The sequence below is a fragment of the Acanthopagrus latus genome, chromosome 8, assembly GCF_904848185.1.
Source record: "Acanthopagrus latus isolate v.2019 chromosome 8, fAcaLat1.1, whole genome shotgun sequence".
Lineage (NCBI taxonomy): Eukaryota > Metazoa > Chordata > Actinopteri > Spariformes > Sparidae > Acanthopagrus > Acanthopagrus latus.
The window spans coordinates 2678168-2700751 of record NC_051046.1 but is presented as its reverse complement, the minus strand read 5'-3'; positions in this window follow the sequence as shown (position 1 = coordinate 2700751).

Here is a 22584-nt window from a genome sequence, read left to right as displayed (position 1 = left end):
CCTTCAAGTTCAAAGAATATGAGATTTTGTTGATGTATGACTTGTTTTTTTCCAATGAAACAAAAGATTTATTCCTCTTACTTTTCTTCTTAATCTCGGTGAGGGAAAACAGCTTTTAAAGCTTTTTATGAGAATCATTCATACACGATGAACTCCGTCAGCTTCTGATTAAGTTCTGAGATATTCATCCCTGTAAGCTGAGGTGGAGAATTTATTGTTTTTTTTCTTTCCTTCTTTTACATGTTAATAAAAAAAAGTCATGCACTCTGTCTGTGCAGGAACACCTCTGCATGCTGTGTCTGCCCGCTGTGGGAACAATAAGAAGGAAACACCGCTCTGATTCCAGCCTCACATCTGCAGAAAATATCACTGAAGCCGCCGATGTGCCTCAGAGAGAAATAGTTCTACACGAGCGCTCCCTGTGAGGAGAAATACTGAGTAGATGGCATCGGAGCTATTACAGTTAAAAGAGTGTAGACCCATTTCATTGTTTAAGATGAAGGTGAAAGGCATTGTGAGAGTGTGTGTGGGCGGTGACGGATGATCCTGATTCAGAAAGGGGGACCTACACACACACACACACACACACACACACACACACACACACACACACGCCGTCTGAAGCAGATTCAGACTCCCCGACACCCAGGTACACAACCACCTGCACCAGGAGTCATTTAAATGTCCTCCTGGGCCATCGTAGCATCAGGAAAATTCAATCACCCTGTCTGCAGTTGGAGGGTGGAGGGGGGACAACGTTCTCTGAGATTACTTGCAAAGAAACTTAATAGCTAAGAGCATTAAACGCTGGTTGTTGCTAGCACCGCTGCCAATAGTGAATAAATGATTTTGGCAGTGTGTACAGACAGGGAAATCAATACCAGAGGGTTTTCTGTGGCGTTGGGCTTCTGTATTCATGTAAACATGGGAAGTGGTTTTCTTCACACCTCAGAGCGAGATTACCTCTCACCACTGGAGGCCTGCCCGGGTGCAGAGGAAGCTGCAGCTCTCAGCTTGAGGCAGGAAGATGATATTTGAACATCACCTATTCCGATGCGACGTATGCAAATACCAGGCAATTTTTTATTATTTTTTTTTCCCTGGTTGCCCACGCTACATGTCAATGGAAGGAGGGAAAAGAGAAAAAAAAACCCTCTGCTTTGATAAGTGAGTGTTCAAGCAGAATAACTGTTGCACATTTAGTGGCAGCTGCCTAGAAGGCTTGAAATTGTGTGATCAGCGATAAGCGAAAGCAATATTTCATGAAGTGTCTCTGCTATGCTTAGTCTACGCTGCTGGCTCTTTTGCTGTGCCGTCCCCTGTTGTGACCCCTCTCTCCATATCTCCATCCAGACTTCAGTTAGGGGGCAAATAGAGGGACGAAGACGGGGAGGCTGGGAGGAGGAGGAGGAGGAGGAGGAGGATGAGGAGGAGGAGGAAGGGGGAGGCAGTGGTGTGAGGGGGCCACTGCTCAGCCATAGTGACCGGGTGAAAAGGCAGTGCAGATGTAATTTGTCCTCAATGGCTGTTTGGGAAGAGTAATTGTGGTGACATTGGCGGGTCGATAGTATGGATTTTTTGTTTGGAGTGCCCTGTGTGTGTGGTGCTAAGGGGAGGCCAGGAAATATAACACTGCTGCTCAAATACAATAAAAATGGATCGAGGGTGTGGTGGTTGTTTGCAGAGCTGGTAGCCATCGTTTGGCTGTGGATGTCATACTGTAGCTGCTGTGGTTATCAAATACACCCCGCCGTTCTGCCCTATTAACACCGAATGTTCGAGGCTTGAAACAGGTCCTTCAAACAGGTTTAAACGCTGGAACAAAACCATCAGTTAGAGACGTTTTTTACTGGAGCGAGTGTGCGTCCAAATAAACCACTCAGAGGAGTCTCTGTGTGCTGAAACAAACTGCTGATTTGTAAAGCCCCCCCACCTTTTAAAATGTACTTCACAGGAAATCGTGGCACTGATAATGATTCATAGCATCCAAAATAGTCTGTAGAGGAAGCATGTTGGCCGACGTGCAGGAAAATGGAGGTTCTGGCCGAATCAAAGGCTGGTTGACCCCTCGTTGCTGCGATTGTACGGTAACAGTGGGGGGTAAGGAAGAAGCCCCGGGGGAGGCCAGTGGACCACAGCTCTGGTGTCCCAGTCAACTCTAACATGATCAGGCAATGGTGTGTGAGCACAATGTGTTTTGTCCACCCTAAGAAATGTAATGAGGGAGAAGAAAAGGGGTTATGACACAGTGGAGAGACATACACTGTCTGTCTGGTGTGAGATGGAGCCTCTCGGGGGGGTATAAGGTCAGCATGTCCACTATTGTGCCTGTAGAAACACTCTCATAAACATTCATTTAACCAGATTACAGCCTCTTTGTGATTTAAATCTGTTTTACACGAGAGAGCTGGCCAAGAAACACACACACACACACACACACTAAATCTCACAACAATCTGTGACACTGACTTCTACAGTCTTACTGTAACTCTTAATCTTAAACATGGGTGCACGCGTTGTGGAGATCAGCTCTCCACCGTGTTGGTAATGAACAGTGTGTGTCCTGTCTTAATAGGACGCTTCCCACCGAGCCGCGGCCACCTCGTCGAACACAGCCAGGCCGGCCCCGTCCGTGTCACCCCTGTCATCTCACATCACATTTCACTCCAAAGCAGTGCTCTTTGGGTAAAACCATGGACGGAGTCAACAGACACAAACAGGACCACATTTTGACACTTGGCCGCCGCCCTGACGTAACCGAGCGCGACACCTGACGTGGGGAAAAGGTCACACGATTGTCAAAGAGACAGGGGTGCCTCAGATGCAGGACGCGAGGACTCAAAAATGGACGCCTCCCGACGGTGATGATGGACACATGGCTGAAGCATGGCCTTCTGGGAGCGGTGGGAGGAGTGGACGTCCTGCCGGGAACTGTCCCTTCCGGTTCCTCCGGCGCGCTGACGAGCGGTGTCCTCGCTGATCTCACATGATGAGGCTCACGCTAAGTAGGCAAATCAAATGTAGTTAAGTGTGGACAGTTTCACACGTAATCAGAGCCGGCGTGAGTGAAGTCCCTGCAAAAGTTGGTTCATATTCACATTGTTGCTAATTAACCTTATGAAACACTACTCAGTCTGTACTGTCAGATAATATATGAACCTTAAGTTGCATTTAATGCTAAACACATGTTACATGTTATTCCACTGACAGCCGACTGTTAGCAGAGCTAGTTATCTGCATTGTTACACTGTTTTACGTAACCTTCTTCTCTTAAAGGGAAATTTTAATCAGCTACTTTTAGCTTTTTTTCTTTGTCTGTGCTGGAGAATTAGAGTTTAAATACGTGTTAAAGTAAACATTTGATATTTTGGGAAATATGTTTATTTGCTTTCTTGCTGAGAGTTAGTTGAAAAGATTGAAATTGCTCTCATAAGTCTGCTTTGTATGAGATAGCAGACGGTAGCTGGTTAGCTAGCAAAATCCTCCCAGCATATCTCACAAAAAAACACATTATATTGGGTTTCTTTTTTAATCCTGTCAAAAACCGAAAGGTAAAAACATCAGCTTAGATTTTCCTGGGAGGATTTGTTACGTTCTGGCTCGCTGTGCTAAGCTAAGCTAACTGTTATCGAGCTCCAGCTTCATATTTACCTCACAAATGTGCGTGAACTGTTCCTTTAAAATGACTGACTGCGTGCAGACATGAAACAAAAAAACTAAATGCGTCACGAATCTTGCTCTTTAAACGTGGTGTAAAGAAACCTTTGATTGTGGACTTCTGCGTTTCATCAGCTTTATCGGTTTTGTAGTTTACACATCTAACAGTCGACTCCCAAAGCGAAATAGGAGCAAGATGTCGGTGGGCAGACAGACGCTGTAGAGAGCACAGTGAGGTGAGGAGAGAAAGTGAAAGAGGGTGAAAGAGAGACAGAGTCCCTGGGGCCCCATTAGAGGCAGTTCTGAGGGCCTGTGACATCTGACTGGATCAGTGTTCTTCAGTCAGAGGCTCTCCTCTTATCCACTCCTCTGCTGGAGTCAATAAACACATCACCTACGCACAAACACATACACACAGTAACTGAGCCTCTGGGGCGAACACCAGATTAGTTCATTTAGAGGAGGTTTGATTCTTTCTCCTTGAAGGTACACAGCTTACCGACGACCTAATGAGAATGTCAGAGCTGTTGCATATATGTGCTGCACCTGGAATTGGACTTTCCAGAGCCAGCAGCCATTTAGAAAATGTGTTGTCATTTATTTTTATTTTTATTCTTGCCTGTAACTACATGAATCTGTTTGTGTGGGATGTAAATGGTTTTGGGAGGAATCTGAAACTTCCGGACGTGTAAAGATGAGGCAGTAAGCGCGCGGACGCCCGGCTAACTTGACAGAAAAACCAACCGACGAGCCGTAAACACGTTCTCTCTCTCGGCGCTGACAGTGCGGTGGCACCAAGCGGGGTGAAACTTTGAAAGTCAAGCGGTCCTTTATCCATCCCTGCTCTGACCTTTCTGCTAGGCTGCCCTGTATTCACTGGCTGTCAGTGTGAGTTTGTCAGGAGCCATCCGTCTCTGTCCACCTCCACCCCCCTCCCCAAATCCCTGCCGACCCATTAGCCGATAGGATCCGGGGGAGCGGCAGCATGGCCGGCCTATTGGGGCCTCTCTTCCCTCCCTCCCTCCCTCCTCCCCCTCAGCACTGGTATTCACACAGCACACAGCTCATCCAGGTACCCCAGAGAGGCAAAGCTAGCTGGCTATATATATATACAGTATGTAGCAAAAGCATCAACACAGCAGTACTGTCTGACGTGTGGCCCATGGGAGCTGCAGAGAGGCTGATAGCTGCTGGGACAGAGGGAGAGCGTCACTGCAGGGCTAATGCTGCTGCTCCACACCGATCTGTAGCGTCTCAGCCACAGCTACATGCATGTTTGTGGACCAGCAGCCGGTTGCATCATCTCCTACTAAATGATTTGCTGAGGGATAAACACTGAGCACCACACAAACCAAGAAATGCGGTTACCATTTTTATACCCACTAACTGCAACGGATGAATGTTGTGTTGCTAAATTAACTAGCTGACTGAAAAAGCTACTGTTAGCTGATAACTGAGCCTTTGGATTGAAGAGGAAAATAGAAATATTCAGCCTTACACTTAAAGAATAACAAAATATGTCTTTAACAATGCTTATAACGTCAAGCTAGGTTAGGTTAGCATGAACATGTATATCGCACGCATTTTAAACTGCATAAATTCTCTGAACTCTGAAGCAGATATTTCTCCGTGGATGCAAATGTAAATAAAAATTTCAGACAGAAGCTGCTAAAGGTGCTTAATGTTGGTAAGACTGTGAAAAGCAGCAAAAGAAAGTTAAATCTTGAAAGTATCCACCAAAGAAATCCCACCGTCTCCCTCCAGGTCCACCCCAAAACACATGACCACCTCCTGCCCGACTGTCCCAACGCAGACTGCTAGCTGCTACATTGCTAAAGGCTTTGTAGACTAATAAATACAGTAAACTCTGCTGAATGCAAAATGCCACAATGTAAACACAAGAATAAAGTCATCACGAGTGTACCTCAGTCAGAAAAGGCTACAGCGCTACAGTTACTCTGCTTGTGTGCTTTGTGCTAACATTAGCCGCTACAGACGGCTGTTCCTCACTCAGCGGCTCGTTCATTGGGCTCCAGGTCTGTCTGATGTCATCGCTAACCAAACACATTACCTCATGTCTCGCTACCATGTAAGAAAACACCTCACACTATTAAAATGAACATGAACAACCAACATGGTTATTGTAAGAAGCTTTTGAGTAAATATGATTTTATAATGATATTTTTGTGCCACTAGCTCGCTAGTAGCTTTAGCGATACATCCACCATATGCTATGAGTGCAGAGTGTAGCAGCAGGGTGGGTACGTACGTAGTACATGGGTAAACAATTGGATGGGCTCATAAGAGAGTGACTTCCTGTTTTGCACAGCTTAGTTGCTTCTGATTGGAGGGTGCGTGAAATGTTTCCTTGCAACCAATTAACAAACCACTAAAGCTGTTAGTGAGACATTTTCCGTTTTAATGATCGCTCCTAGCCTCTTCTGAAATTCTGAGAGACTTCACAAACAAACTTAACGACGAATTTACAAAACGCTGGTGCAACCAAATCCAGTCGAGGATAATTATTTTCTTCATGCTGATCGATGTCATATTAAACGTTACTCTGTCTTACATAATGCTGCAATTTGATTTCGTTCCAGTCTGCGTTGGCCTCAGGATTAGACAGGGAGTGTCACACCGGAGACAGGCGGGACTTAATAGGACGATAGAAAGGGCGTGCGAGGAAGAGAAAGTAAAGTGAGGGTTTGGAAAAAAGAAAGTGATGCAATTGTGAAGGATGGAGGGATAGATGGATAGCTGGAGCGATGTGGAGGAGGAGTAGAAAGGTGGAGGGAGGAGAAATAGACAGTGAGAGAGGGAGGGAGGAGGCAGTAACATGTGATTAATGGATGGGTGGTAGTGGGGAGGTTGAGGCAGACTGGGAGAGAGCAGAGTGACAGTAATAAAGTGAACCTGCCTCCCATTCATCTCCCTCAACCCATCTCCCGTCTGACTGGTAGGGCTTTACACACTCTGACTAATGCCACGCTCCGCATGCGGGCACAGACGCGAGTGCCACACACCGCTTTTGGCTGCTATTCCGCCGCCACATAAATGAAAACGCACCTTCTCGCGGCCTCCCGTCGCCGTCTCCGAGCCCCCGTCCCCGAGCCTCAATCATTCATCAGCGGCGATAAGCTGTCTGAGAGATCAACACTACCTCATCGCTTTTTATGGCTTCTAAATCATTCTGTGTATCAGACTCATCTGGCGTAAAAACAATCGCTATCGTGGCTTTAACAACAGGTCAAACACGGCAGCCGCGCTCGCCCGCGGGACATTCGCCGCGTGACCTTTTCCAAATGGAACGCGAGCGTTTCTGCATCCGAGTCAGGCGACGGCAGCGTGACGATCCGCTGGTATTTTTGTACTTTTTCGCCCCGGCTCTTTACAAGGGTGAGTCTGTGCGGCGTCGGGCTAAGGTAAACAACGGCGTTTAGTGACCTTCCCTCCGGCTGCCGTAATGAGATGCACATCCCCAAATGTTGCCTCATTAACCTGTCCTGAGCTGTTTCAGGTCACATGTTTTACATTGATTCCTGCACTGAGGGAACGTCACCCCTCCGTAATAGGGTTATGTTAGGGTTGTTACCTCTGCTCATAACACACTGCCTTCACTCAGACTTTCTGTAATTATAATAAATTAAACATGGCTCGCAGTGGAGAAGATGAACCTAAATATTCATCCTTCTGGGACTGTGCGTTGCATTTAAAGTGAACCTTCGCTGACCTTGCTAGTGAGCAGAGCGCCTCATCCCCGCGAGCCTCCCTCCCATCCCAAATGAATATATTATTAGAAGTCTCTCCCACGTACGTGCAGGTGAACGTGATGTTGAAATAACTCGTGGACGAGCGATCATTCATCTCTCAGTCAACCTCCACTACGCACCAGTAAATCACAATGTTTGAAACCCCACGAAGCCTCCAGCGAAAATAAAATGTATGACTAAATTGGCTTAAATTACTTTGGCACTGACTTGATAAAAGACCTTCCATGTTATTTCAATCATTAGTGGTTTTAATTGCTCCAAGGTATAATGAACACATTACTAATTGATAAGGAAACCAGTAACAGTAAAAAAAAAAAAACCCTCTCCAACGGGCCCCACCTGCATGGGGTAAATCTGTCTTCATATCAGCCACATGACTTTTGCCCGGGCAGACAATAGATTAAACAATGAATGAATGATTTATTAGCTGTCGTTGTCATGCTATTTAGATGGATGGGTGTACACGCGGCATGACCTCACTTCCTTGTTCTCTGCCTTGTATTCGAGGGTATGAAGAGAGGAGGGGGGTGGACGGGGAGATGTTGGCAGGGCGGGGCGGGTCAGGCACGCCACTGGCCACTGACAGGACCCAGCCACTTGATCAATGATCCCTGGATTCGATATTGTGTGTGTGTGTGTGTGTAAGGCAGCTGCGTCTGAACTTCAAATACATATGGAGGGACAAAGGTGTGTGTCTGTAAACTGTATCTGTCTGTGAGTGTGTGTGTGTGTGTGTGTGTGTGTGTGTGTGTGTGTACATGTGGGATGGAGTGCAAAGCCAGAAAAGTAACTACCTTTACTCTCTCCAACCTTACCTCCCCTCGCTTCCTCTTTCTCCCTCTCTCAAATGGGTTATTCTGGCGATGGCCCTGACAGGCCATGGTTTGGATTTTGATTTATGTTCCTGTGAAGCTCAAATCAAAGATTCCATCTACTGCTGCTTTATGGCAGCTGGGATGATGAATGGTGCAGTCTCTCGGTCAAACCAAGCCTCTGTGTCTTTGCCCCACATTTTAATTGCTAAAGTAGCCAGTCATCGCTCAGCCCTCCTACCCTCTCCCTGCCTCCCAACCTCATCCTTTCTCCTGCTTTTCAACCCATTGTCTCTCAACCCTCTCTCGTTCACGCTCAATAATGTACCTTTATGCCTTCAAAATGTCCGGACGGCGTAACTTTCCTTGATAAAACCGCCCAAATTGGCACCTGAAGAGCAGCCGCGCGAGAAGACGATAATCACTCCCAGTTTATCCAGATCTCTAACTCAGTGAAGTCTAACAGATATCCTTTAATATTTTTGAAGCGGCGTCTGTCTTTTCATCTCGCCGACGTTATTTTACACCCCCAGCGTTAGCGCATGATATACAGCAAACAAGTCTGATGAGGGGGAAAATTCATTCCTGCATCAACATAAAAAGCCACTTTATTTGGAGGAAGAATGCGTAGATGTCAGGCTCTGATAGAGTTTATGTTTTCTCACTATTTTTCAAAAGTAAACACATTCTGCGGTACATGACATTACTAAGTAGGTTAAGTATAGCCCCGGGCCATCATCCATCAGTACAGAATGAAGCGAGCATATTCTGCTCGATGAGAGGTGAAAGTTTTCCACTGTGCCACGATGACATTTAATTTTTCACATCTCCTGCGTGTTCCTGGGATGAATTTTGGCAGACCTGGTGCAATTTAGCTGCTTGGCAGTTTGAAATTGGGCGATGAATCACAACGTGGATTCAATGGGAGCCAGTCAGTGTACAATATTTTCTCTGTGTCAGAACGGAAGGAGAGAGAGTGAGATACAGAGGAAAAACAGAGAAGAGAAAGAGGGAGGGAGAAGGAGAGAGAGAGAGAGAGAGAGAGAGAGAGCTAGCGAGGGTTTAGATTGTGTTCTCCAATCATCTACCACTCACACAGCCTATCATCCCTTCCTCCCCCTTCAGAAAAAAAAAAAAGAAAAAACAAAGTGCAGGAGTCGACCATTATAAGAGGAGCCGTGTGTGGCTGCAGATGTCGAGCGATGGCGGAGGTCTTTAAGGTCTGCAGTTGGATATTTTGACAAAGAGCAGTGAAGAAAGAAATCAATAAAGTCAGGACTTTGCCAGTCACTGAGCAGAGCGCCGGAGAATGCAAAAGCTCCTCTCCAACCCCGAGACAAACTCAAAATGAGCAACCAATAGACTGACACTGCCGCTGACACGAGCCATTTATTAGCCTGGCAGCAGAATATGGTGGATTGCACAGCTGATGGTCTGTATCTGAGAGGACCACACCTGAGGAGGAGACGTGTGAGGCGGCGCTCGACTGTGTCGTGGTGACGAAACAGCGTGCAGTGTGCTGCAGTGACCGCACCACATGTGACGTTTGTTCGGGTGGAATAACACACAATTAGACCCACATCTTGATTCATAACCGGGCTTTTCGCTACGCACGGTAGTTTGTCCTGAAGGTCCGTGTTCGTGCCGCCATGTTTTGCATCATCTGCTCCACTGAGTGCTGAAGAACGATCAGCTCCAGTCGGCTTTTTGTGCAGCGACTCTGCACTTTGACCTCTGAGTGATAAAGGGCAAGAGGAAGCAAGCAGTCTAATTCTCCAGTGATCACACACGTTTGAGTGTGTTTTTTTTTTTTTTTGTCATGCGTGAAAGATGTGTGGCGAGAAGTAATCAGAAAATAATCAGTATAAATAAAAGTGACTCGTTTAATAAAAAAAAAAAATCGTGTTACAAAGGAGAAAAAGCATCTTAAAATTAGAATGAAAACACACAAGAACACTGAGATCGAGTGAAATAATTAATCTTGCTTTAATTAGTGGTCCTGATTATTCCACATATAGAGCATCCTCAAGCCAGAGTAGATGGCCACTCACTGGGCTGTGGATTAAGATTCATTACTCTCTTACAGGGACAAAAACAGAAAGCAGGAAAATTTGATAATATGTTTGATTTTTTTTACCATCTGCAAAGGAGCTCAGGAACAAAATCATTTCCTTAAAACATAATATTCTTATTCAGTTTATTCTCTCTCTATCTAAATTGTAATATTTTTGTCTAAAATTGCATAAAAGATGTTGTACTTTGAATGATCACACATTAGTTTTCAGTCTGACACTGAGACTTGAGATCTTGTCAGTGAATATTAGAAACCATGTTGGCGCCAGCAGCCGCTAAAAAGCGTATTTGTCTTCTTGCGATAAACACACTCAGCTCTCAGTTGGACTCGTATCAGTGGTCCTGGTTCCCCATACGGGTTTTCAAGGAGCTCCTCCTCAGAGACCTCTCCAAGGCAAAGGTGTGAGCCGTCCTCTGAGTCTGCACACTCGTCCTCCGGAGAACGTGTTGTGCTCTTTCTACCGCTCGACAATATGCAGCGAGGAACTGCAGCTCCTTTCACGCCAATTCATGCATCGTACTCAGGTCCACTTCGCCTTGGGAGACCCTACCAGGACACGTGAAACCTCTCTCCACATCGAGCGGTGGACCAACAAATGTCAGATCATTGAAAATACATGTCCTGTTGCTTTGGACGTTTTGAATCAGTCTGCTTGTTTGCGTTTTACTCTTGAACTCCTCTCGACATGCTAATCACATCTAAGAATGCCGGTCAGAGCGCCGACGCTGAAGCACTCGGGCCTCGTCTGCTCGGCTCAGCGATCCCCAACGGCCCTGGATGTGCGAGAGCCTCCACTTCCACAGTGTAAAATCACATTACCCTAAAGGGGAAGGCAAATGAAAGGATAGTGCTGTGGAGGGGCCATAGACCAGTGAGTTGTCAAAGCCATTTATGTTTAGGCGAGAAAGACAGAAAGAGTGGAGGGAGGGAGGGGAGGCGAGTGAGCAGAGGTCTTTTAAACATGTGTTCCAGATGTGCTCATTCTAATTCTAACACCTGCATTTATCTCTCCACTCTGAGTGCTTGTGTATTGATTGACAAACAAGGCATATACTCCCCTTACAAAGTGACCCCGCGTCGCCTCCCCTCCACTCGTAATTGCGCACTTCATACGACACGGGGCTGGAAAATGTGAAGTGAAATCTCTTTGTGAGTGGATGTGTGTTTGGATGTGTTTTGTGCGCGTCGCTGTGCGTATGCGTCCGGGGCGTGAGGATGATTCAAAGTGCCATTTCGTTGTGTGAGGACAGCCTTCACAAACACACTCGTCATGCAGAAGATGTTGTCATCCTCCGCCTCATTGTTTGTGTAAGTGATGTCTCCAATCACCATGGGACACGTGGAGGTTTCACCCTCCCTCTGTCACTCTCCTTCTCTGCCTTTCTCCTCCGATCATACAAATTGTCCCATCGTCCTTCTGCTCCCGCACTCTCGCATCTCCTCTATCGCTCTCCGCTCAAAAGGTTTGACTTAAAGGGACTCAAGGCCGACGACAGGAATACTGACGTGCAGTGTAAGGAATGAGATTAAAATGGGAGTCTTTTATTGACCAATCACCTACCATGCCTGTGCTGAAGAGGCCTATGAGAACTTGTGGAAATGACACGAAAGGAGTGATGTGAGCGTTAACAATATGAAAGACGAGCACATCCACGCGTCCTCTGAACCGTCCGGGTCACGTGTCTCTGGGCGAGGGGATGAAACCCAGGTGAACAAACCGGCTCCTCTTCATCACGAGGAAGAGACGCAGTTAACCAGCGAGACGCCGTGTTAACGTCACCACCAGGGAACAGAACAGCATCCTGTGTACAGTCACCTCTAATGGAAGGACGCAGTATTTTACATATTAGATTATTATTATTCAAACTCATGCAGGTCGTGTTGTGTGTCACCGTATTAAGTAGCAACATGTTTTCTCTGTTGTTCAGTGTTTCTATATGAATTTAAAGATGTACAGAAAAACAACAACATTCATCTCCGTCCTCCAGCATCTTACACTGAATAAAGCCTTTTAACTACACAGTAAGAATATTTACTGAAGAACAGTTTTGAGTATTTGCCACTTACGTAACTTCATATTTCTGTTCACTCCCCGAGGCTCAGTCTTAAAGGAACAGTTAACAGGTAGCAATTCAGAATTATCATTATTATATTCCCTTTCAACGGAAATATTAATAACACCTTTGTTTTTACTGTGTGACCTTCTCATCTTAAATGTAATATTCTGTGTTTTTATACACATTTAATACATATATTATATGTTATGTCATCCTGCCTTGTATTTTATAGATCATATTATTTAGGACACATTAGGCACGTTGACCTGCACAATATATGTAATGATTGTAATCTTAACTACATCCTTCAGCCTCCAGTACAAAGTAACTGATCACTTTTTGCAGGTTTAGTATTGCCGTAGCGTTTGTGAGATACCATGATTGTTTTCGGGTGAAGTTTATTAAAGCGTTACCCCCGACAAACAGAACATAAACATGCTATTTATATAAATGCAATATAATAAATGATAACATCACACTGAGATCATTCAGCTGCAATGAGCGCAGCTGACTTGGAGATTTGAACACATATATTAAGATGAAATAAGATGATTATAATAAAACATATAAACCAAATTATGCAGGGAAACAACTTGCTGTAGATGCTGGTTGTTGCTGTGAATGTGGTATTTTTTTTATATAAAACTGATCCTGTGTGGATAAAACAACTTCTGTCCTCTCTTGTTTTGTTGAAAATGCTTTCAATCGGATATTTTTGTCATTTGATTTTCAAACGTTCGACGATTCACTCTCTGAACCCTTAAAAAAAAGGGGTGAAAAGTTTGATTCAACGCTTTACAGTTAAGTCACTCCTGTTTCCAACGGAGGACAATTAGCTACCGCAGGTAAAACTTCTGACACATGAACGGCGTTTTCAGATGAATCCACATTAATGGGACGTGGCCTTTTGATGCCTTTAAATAGGACCGAGCTTTAATTGGCGCCGCAAACACATTTGCAGCTAAAAGGGGAAACATCCCAGTCGTATGCTGTTGATTTCACCGTAGCTGTTTTGTATCTCTGTATAGGTGAGTACTCCATTAACGCTGTCTCTAGCTGTTATAATGGAGCCAGTGAAGGCTTTTGGCAGGCTTATTACAGCACCGGTCTCCCCCCACGACGCACCCACCCACCCAAATATCTCTTCTCATTACCTGATCGACCTGTTAGCATTCGTTACCAAAAGCTGTAGCCGCTCCCCGCAGAGTACTTCAGATAGATTTCCCATTTTAGATCAGAGCAAAGTGGAGTCAGCTTCGATTGGAGCCGACATCGGAGGAGTTCTTCAGGGCAAACCAGCTGTGACTGGGCTGATGTGTAGCTGTCACTGTGTCGTGACATGATATAATATGAAATGATATTGAACAACGCCGGTTTGGCACTAAATTGTTAGCAGGGCTTCAGGTCTGACAGCAGCCAGTTTATGGCTTTAATCCCAAGGTCCTTTAAACCTTGTTTGACATAAATTGAGTTTGGCTTCTTGACGGGGGGGAAAAAAAGAGCAATGACAGAGAAAACACTTTCCGTTCTTCTGTCTTGTTTGGTTCAAATGGAAAGTTTTTCTGTCTGTGAAGTTTCATTTACCACCGAGACTCAGTCGATGTAGATGTTAACGTCAAAGTAGCGCAGTGGAGAATTTGCTCTCGTCGCTGTATAAAACCCATGACACGCAATTTTGATATAATTTTATACACGATTTCACAGATGGCGTGCCTATATCCGAACCTAATCACCAAAATAATTGATGTTCTGCAAACCACGGACATGTTGAAGTGACACGTAGAATTAGGAGACCAGTCCTCATTTTAATGGTGCGACAGTGCTGTGCTTCACTCTGGTTGGGTTTAGACACAGAAGACACTTTCCCAGGATTAGAATAAATCTGGTTTTGGTCAAAAATATCTGTTTTTTGTCACCACAAACACGGCTGGAGATGTCAAATCCTGTCCTGAGGCGTCCAGTGATGTCATGCTTGCAAATGTTGAAGCACAGTCTCGAGCTGCGGTCACTGGCTTCACATCCTTCTCATCTGTTACTCCTCCAACATTTCCTTCACGTCACGATATGACAGTCAGGTGATAAACATGCACGTCTTGCGTAAATGTCAATACGCTACGTATGGGCCTCTGACATGTACAAATGTGATCGTACTGTATCAGCGGTTTGCAGGAATGTTAACTGCCATCATTCCATCCTTGCGACCGGGCTGCTTTATCCACATACTGCATCATCCAGACCTTGAATTACACTACTGAAGCTAAACAGCTTTAGACGGTCATCTCATCTCACTGTTGGGACGTTGACATCAGCCAGTGATCTGTGATAAATCTGCTACGTAAAGCTCAATGAAAACCCCGAACACAGGTCTGAGGGACCCGTTACCGTGACTAATGCCCCGACTGACAGCGAAAGATAAGACTCATCCTTCACCTCAGCCGAGCCCATTTCTCAGCAATAATGTTCATAATGGAGTGCTCCGGTGTCGTTATTGTGTGAATAATTTAAATGGTGATTTAGGTTATTGGGCGCCGAGGTCACAGCCACAACACCTACCCGGGCCGATCCAGACGAGATACAGCGTCGCTGCACGGCGAGACGCTTTCTGAGAGGGACTTTTTTGCTGGTGCAGGAGCAGGATGGCTGGCGATGGCCGAGAAGCAATGATTTGGTGTGTTGCTTAATTAGATGTTCCGGCGACATCTGTTTTTAAGGGGAAACTGCAACTCTGGCACATTAATTCACTTTGTAATGAATGACTGAATGTCAATGCAGGCCGTGAAATCACCAAGAGGGGAAGTATGTGTGTCTGTGTGTGTGCAACACAGTGATGCTTTTCCATCTGTTTGGCAAAAACATTCCCCCCTCTAACACTGGCACCGTCGCTGCGCAGTCGCCAGAACGAGGAGGGATTCAAGATGGCCTAATGCTGATTGGAATGCCGTTTGAACGGGAAAAAATGAAACAAAGATGGAGTGGACATTATGCCGCTGAATCTTAGTTAAGGACGCTTCACAAGTGTGTGACAGTGTCATTAATCTCGTGAAATTACAGACAGAGAAACCAATACAACAGAATCAGAGGCTGCTAACAGAGAATGCACATAGAAAGATCCACTTCTCTGCTAAAAGGAGGTTCCTGCTGCCAACATGTGCATCACACGAACAGAAACATATCACCATAAAATATTAATTTGGACATCAAAGCAGAAAAAAAAAAGCATGTTCCCCCCCCCCGGTGCAAAGATCTGATATAAATCGACTAAATATCCTTTTCTGTGCTCTTGATGGAACTAAACGTGTTTTTCTCTCCAGTAGGATGAAAATGTGACGCTCTTTCCTCCCTGTGACTGACTGACTGCAGTCCAAGGAGACCACTTGGCACCTGGAGTGACAGGCTGCCATCAGCGTGTAAAGATGCTAATAAGAATTCTGATCACTCACTCATAGGCGAGGGAATTACCGCCCATCACCGGCGTCTAGTGATTCTCCACACATGGCAAAGTCAAGGGGCACGCTGTAAAACCCAGGTAAATGGAGCTGGCACGACAGTCAAAGCCAGATTCCGGCTTGACACTTCCTTTCCTAAGCGATAGTGCTACAAGATGTGCTCTATAATGTAATAAATTGGGAGCTCTGCCCTCAAGATTTCAGACTGATGAGAAATTTCTATGACAAATCCATCGCTTAAACTATCTCTGTCCTTCAATCTTCACGCCTGCGTGAGCCCGGGGGGGTCAAAGGCTAATTACCAAACAGGATAAGAGGCAGAGCAGGAGAGAGACGGAACATTCACATTTTTTAAAAGAAAAAAAAAAAGGTGTAAATTTATGCAGATTATTTCTAAGACAGGAATGTCTTTCAGTTGTAATTCAAGAGGAAGCGGCGCCTCACCGAGTGCGTCCATCGACATGAGACGTGTGGAGTTGTTCTGAAGCTCACCGCCTGATTTATCTCCTGTGAGGGACGAAGACAGCGAGCACAAATTATATCCAGAGTGTTACTGCATCACACAACTCACATGTTATAATATCGTCTTACAGAAAAATAATACTAGATTTGACGTGTGGGAATTGATTGGAAACATTTTTGAAGAGTAAATATGATACAAACACAACCAGCTGATTAGCTTTGTTTAAGCATTAAAGACTCAAAATAAATATGTTTCTGACTATTTCTCAAGTTGAAGCGGTGACTTCCTGTTTCTGCGGCAGCCTCACAGTGATGACAAGACCTCAGGAAGTCACTGCACCCCGCCAAAAGAAAGGTCTGACACGTAACGTCCTGTAAAACCACAATTTTTTGTTTGTTAAATGTTTAAAGAAACAAGATTTAACATGTTACTTAGTGAGCTTTAGAGGTGCTGGTATGCGGGTTTTCTTAGCTGTTTCCCCCTCAATTTTGACCTCTTGTGCTAAGCTAAGCTAAGCTAAGCTAAGCTAAGCTAACCATCTGCAGGTTGTGACTTCATACATTGAGAGTGACGTGAAACTTCTCATGTAATTCTCAGCAAAAAAAAGCTAAACAAACCTTAAAAAACAACCCTAATCCATTAAGGGCAGGTTTTCTTTGGGTGCACAGATATTAAGATTAAATTAGGAAATTGATATTAATACAGTAATATAATATGGAGACACACATATTTCAAGATTTTTAAAAGAACAAGGTAACAAATAGAAAAGAAAAGAAGTCCGACCTGACACAGAACTCAGACCAACATGGCAGAGACGCCTCTCTGCACCACTGTCCCTCCACTTCTCTCCTCCCTTGCGAATTCTTGCTTCAGTCGGGAGAGTGATGATACTGTCTACTCTGCTAAGACTCCCTCAGCTTGACACCTCGACACGAGGAGAAGGATGTTCCTGTCTGTCTCGTCACATCACAGCCGTCCTGATTCGGATCCCTCCCATCCAACACCCCTGTGATGCTTCTCTTTAAAAAGCTGCCCGTCCATCATAAACATCCTCCCTTTTATGTTCCCCGCCTGAGAAGGAAGGGGAAAGAGAGGAATCAGCCCTCTCTCAAACACGAGCTGACAGCGCTAAGCAGACTGACGTGACATCAGAGGCGCGATGTGCCAGACGTAGCTTTGAATTTCCATAACAAGGTAACACCACAATTATTAGTCACTCAGTGAGACCATAGCTCCTAAAAACTTATTGAAATATACCAGCAATACCCAGAAAATCCATAACGGAGCCACAACTGATCCTGCGTTAAACTTCCTCTCTCCGAGAAGTGTTAATCATATAAATCATTGTTCCGTCATCAGTCTTTTTCTAAGTATTCTGAGCAGTTCTTGCGAGAGTCTTAAATTAAATCCCTCACCTTGACTCCATATAAATGTAATACTGTCAATAAAGGAGATATAAATAGATGGTGGTGTAACCATTCATAATCTACCTGAATATTTTAAAAGGGTCTTTTGGGCAACGAAGGCAGCGAAAGAGGAGGAAGAGAGGGAGAGACTTGATCAATCGTCTGAGTTCTGCCTCTACAATCAGAAGTGCGCTAATTGAAACGGTGTGGAGTCATCTACCAAACCCTAAAGGATATCAGATTTTTCATAATAATTTAACACAAAATTATAAAAATCCCTCTTATTCGTCTCTCCTCTCCTCCTCTCCTCCTCCTCCTCCTCCTCCTCTTGTTGGCTGTCTGGGGAGAAGCGCTGAGAAATGTTAAGGAGACCTTTTCAATGCCTGACCCGCTCAGTTTGTGAATGTTAATGTTTTTTAATGAAGACATGAACTGAAAACTGAACTATACAGCTTGATAACAAGGGTCTGAAAACCAGGGAGGGGAGTGACAACATCACAGCGGGCAAAACGTAATTTCTTTAGAGCGAGCAGTTCACGCTTGAGGGCAGCGAACGCCACCCGGAAGAGAGATACGTAGCATGTCAACGCTCTGAAGAAAAGATCACGAGTGGTTTAAGGTTTTAAAGGTGCTCACTCTGAAAAACCTTCATCGCATGTCCACCTTTTTTTTTTTTTTTTCCCCTGAGCTTTTCTATTTTGAGTGTGAAGCTAATGAATCGGGATCTGGAAAAGGTTTCTCTGCAGGCTTACAATGAGAAATGATAAGAGATTATTTTAGAATGAAGATCAATGGCTAAAGTCCAAACGGTATGAGGAGCAGCAGCAGGAGGAGGAGGAGGAGGAGGAGGAGGAGGAGGAGGAGGAGGAGGAGCATGTGCCCTAATGTAAGATGAGTGTAATGTGCAACCCAAGGCCAAAGGCAAAGAGCTTCATCTCCCCCAATTCTCTTTACAGGAGTGGAAATTACTCGGTGCCATACATAGCTGATTTACACAAATTAATGATCTGGGTTATTAATAGGCAGAGATGCATATATTAAACACTATGAGTAAAGGTAGCTTTAATTATGCATCCTTTATAAAACCTGTTTGACTTCAGCGCCTGGCGTGCATTTTCAAAATTAATCAGATTCTTGAGAAATGAGAGTTAATAAAGCGATTGTGCCTCCTTCTTTCTTTCTGAATATATCTGTAAACTCTGACAGTAAATTAGGAGGGAACGCGTATTCAGAAAGATAATAGAAAAAGACTCACAGTTATTTATTTTTATGGCCTGATTTAGCTGCCTTGTCAGCTAAAAAGCACTTGTAATAGTCTTTTTTTTCTTTTTTCTTTTATATTATTTATAGCACAGATATTCTTCTGAGCTCATGTGCCACACGGATGCTGCTCACATTTCGCCGGACACTTTCGGAGCCACTGCATGAGCGAGGGCTCCTGCCCTGCCCCTTCTGTTGTCCGAGGGGACCGCCGCACTGACAATGGTGTCACCTCTCCCCCCGGGGGGGGGACACCTCCGAGTGATTTGTGGTCGGGGAAGACTGATGAACTGCTGTTGCCACCCTGTTTCTTTGCAAGATCAATTCTACATGTAGGAGCGCGCTTTATGAATGATGGAGACCTCCTCAAGCCATCCATACAGCTGCCCAAAGACACGGCTGTGGCCCCCATAGCACCAACAAGGCAGGAATAAAGCAATCACTCTTCTGAGCGGGGCCATGCATTACGCACCCACACACCCACACATGAACATAGCCACATGAATACACAGATAAACCAACAAGAAGCCTGCACACGGACAAACACTTGTGTCCGTGTGCAGGAAATAAATGCAAAAGCTCCTCTTCAGCATCCTTTTCTCCTTCGCCTTCTTAAGAAGAATTTCAAGAAAAGGAGCAAAACTTTGCCCCGTTAAAGAGGACGGGTGTTTAGTTTGGGCAAAGCGTTGCTGAATGGGGACAAAACTGTCAGATTGCACTCTGACTTCCTGGACGGGCCTTTAACTGGGAGGACGCCAGTAAGAGAGCGATCCGACGGTGCTGAGGGATCGCTCGCAGCACACATCTGAGGGCTGAATAGCATTGTGAATAAGAGCAGCATACATAGATGTCATGAGTCCTGCCTCCCGCAGAGAGGTTGAAAGTGAAAAGTAGAGCGCAATGAATACTTGAGTGTTCTGGAGGCTATGAAATTGAAAGACCTCTCTCCTTTTTTTTTTCTCGCCCAAAAGATTTCAGTAGAAAAACAGAAAGCAGCTCGTGCTTTTTAATCGCAACTTTTTTTGGGGGGAGATTGATTGGGGCGAACTTGTGTGCAAATCAATGCAGGGGTTTTGACAGACGTTTCTTTTTATGATAATCCCGGTGTCAAAGAGCGTCGAGAGGGGGGGAATAATGCAGCAGGGCTACCTGAGATAAGAGAGAATCACACGGGGAAAAAAAAAAAAATGTAAAAATCTGGATAGTTTAAACTCTTCCTGTATCAGGCTGAATTCCCTCTGTGCAAAAAAAATATATGCTTCATTTTTTATTCTTTAATTAAAAAAAATGCTTTCACACTTTCATCAGCACAATAATGTTTAAACAGCAGCCGAGATGTGATTTGCATTTCGCTAATTGCACACACAGAATTTTCACTCTTTTGTGATGTGCTAAACACTCAGCCAGGTTGCAGTCTGCCTTTTTTTTTTTTTTTTTTTTTAAATTTATATATATATTTTTTTATTTCTAACACACGCAGCAAAGCAAGACAGATGCACAGCTGAGATAACTTCCATTTACAGTGTAAGCCTGGGAGAGCCACAGTGTAGAGGCCATATACTATTTATGGGTTAATCGATACAGTCGCTGGATGACACCATGTCCCCGCTACTTTCTGTCACGATGATGGCTCACTAATTTTGGAACGGCTGCTTTCTCCTTCCAGCCGCTTCTGCAGGAGACGGTTTAATTTGGCTGTAAAAACGCCAATCACCGGGGTTACTTCTTGTTCCTGGGGGGAGGTCATGATGGGGGCAAGTCCATAGGAGGAAATATATTCACATAGTTCTGTTAGAGACACTGCTAACCCCCCCTGACATCCCATTTGGGTTGTAATTTCATGTTGTTAAAGTGACAGCGACCCGGGCCTCCGTGAGCCTCTTAGAGACGGAGCGAGCCCGGATCAGAGAGGCCTGTGAGTCTCGTTCTCCTGAGCGAGGACGCTGCACAAAGTATAAAGATGGTGTGTGTGTGTGTGTGTGTTAGTGTGTGTGTGTGTGTGTGTGTGTTGGTTTGCATAATGTCTGAGATTTCTCTGCTGTATTGTATGAACACATCACAGGCGAGGAGGGGGGAGAGACCCAGTACTGACCCAGTCTGCAGAGAGATACTGCTGGCTCGAGAAAAAAAGCAAGACAAGTGTAGAGAGAAGAGAAAAAAATAAAAAAAAACTCATTACCTTGGATTTAAGGCCGCTTCCTTGAACTGACTTTGATCTGGTCCCTAATGTGGATATATAGGAGAAGTGATGCTTTTACTGTGATGAAGGCTAACATTTAACTGCTCGCCGTTAAATTAGCGAGGAAGAGGAGGCCCCTCAGGCGTGTTTGCACTGGGAGAGGGGAGGGGGGCGGGGCAGTGGGGAGGGGGTGTGGCCTAACACGTCTTTGAATCACGACTTCAGCGGCGTTTATTTGGCTGCCGTCGCCTTCTGGATCAGCACTTCCTGTTCCAGTGAAAAACACCATCTACAAAGCTAATTAGAGTTCATAACGTACAGTATGTGACCATAGGACTCATTTTATTATACATATATATATTTTTATTGATTCCTTTCTACTTCCTGGATTTTTGAAACTGAGGCTCTGACCCGTCCTACAATCTTAAAGCCTCAGTTTTATTGGAAATGAGACTCAAAAATCTACTTTTCTTACAAACAGCACCTTTAATAGTGACATCACCGACAGGTAGGGCTGCAGCTGTGCACAGGTGTTCAGGTTTACTGCAGGTGTTGTAACCCTAACCCTCATATCATGATAGTTCAAATTTATATCAAGTTTGATCTCTATCAGGACATGATATTCTGTTAAATTACTGTATGGCAACGTTAAAAAAGCTCAATGTAACTGATAATAATAACAAAAATAATGCGATATTCTATGTTGTGATCACTTTAATATCGGGATACTTACATTTATAAATGACCTGTTTGTGTACATACAGTACATCCCCCCTGTGGAACACTGCGACACCTGTTTATTGATCATAGACAATATATAATATAGATGCTGTTTACACAGTGCAGTGCCATGATGATGTCGTCTATGTTAATGTAAATGCTCAATTTACAAACTGAAACATTCAACGTCTGTAACTCATCATCCACTTTTATGCCATTTAAGGGACAAATGCACAAAACGAGTCAAATGTAATAATTATTGTTAACCTGACTGACAGCTTTTAAAAATCAATTCTACTAGTGACACTTTGTGAGAGTCAACATTGTTGACGACCAATTAAATGCTTTTTAAAAAACATTTACTGAGCAGTTTTCTGTTGTTAAGTTACAGTTAATGTTATTAATACCTTGTACATGGTTAATAATATATAATAAACACTTTACACAGTGTTTGGACGCCATAATAGTTAAAAAATGATGTTTATTAAGCTTTACAATTTGTATTTAATGACTGAAATTGAACTTACCAAGTACTAATTGAACATCATGTGTGTTCTGCATGTTCACATTCAGCCTTTAACGTGTGTTTTGTCACTAGTGGGACAATTAAACTCACGTAAAACAACTTTTACAAGGAAAACCGTCTGAAACTGAAACTCCAAATCCTATTTTTTTTGTTGTTGTTGCCATTTTAGCTGTTTATCATTAACAGCTTTTACAAATCTTCTTTACTGGTAACA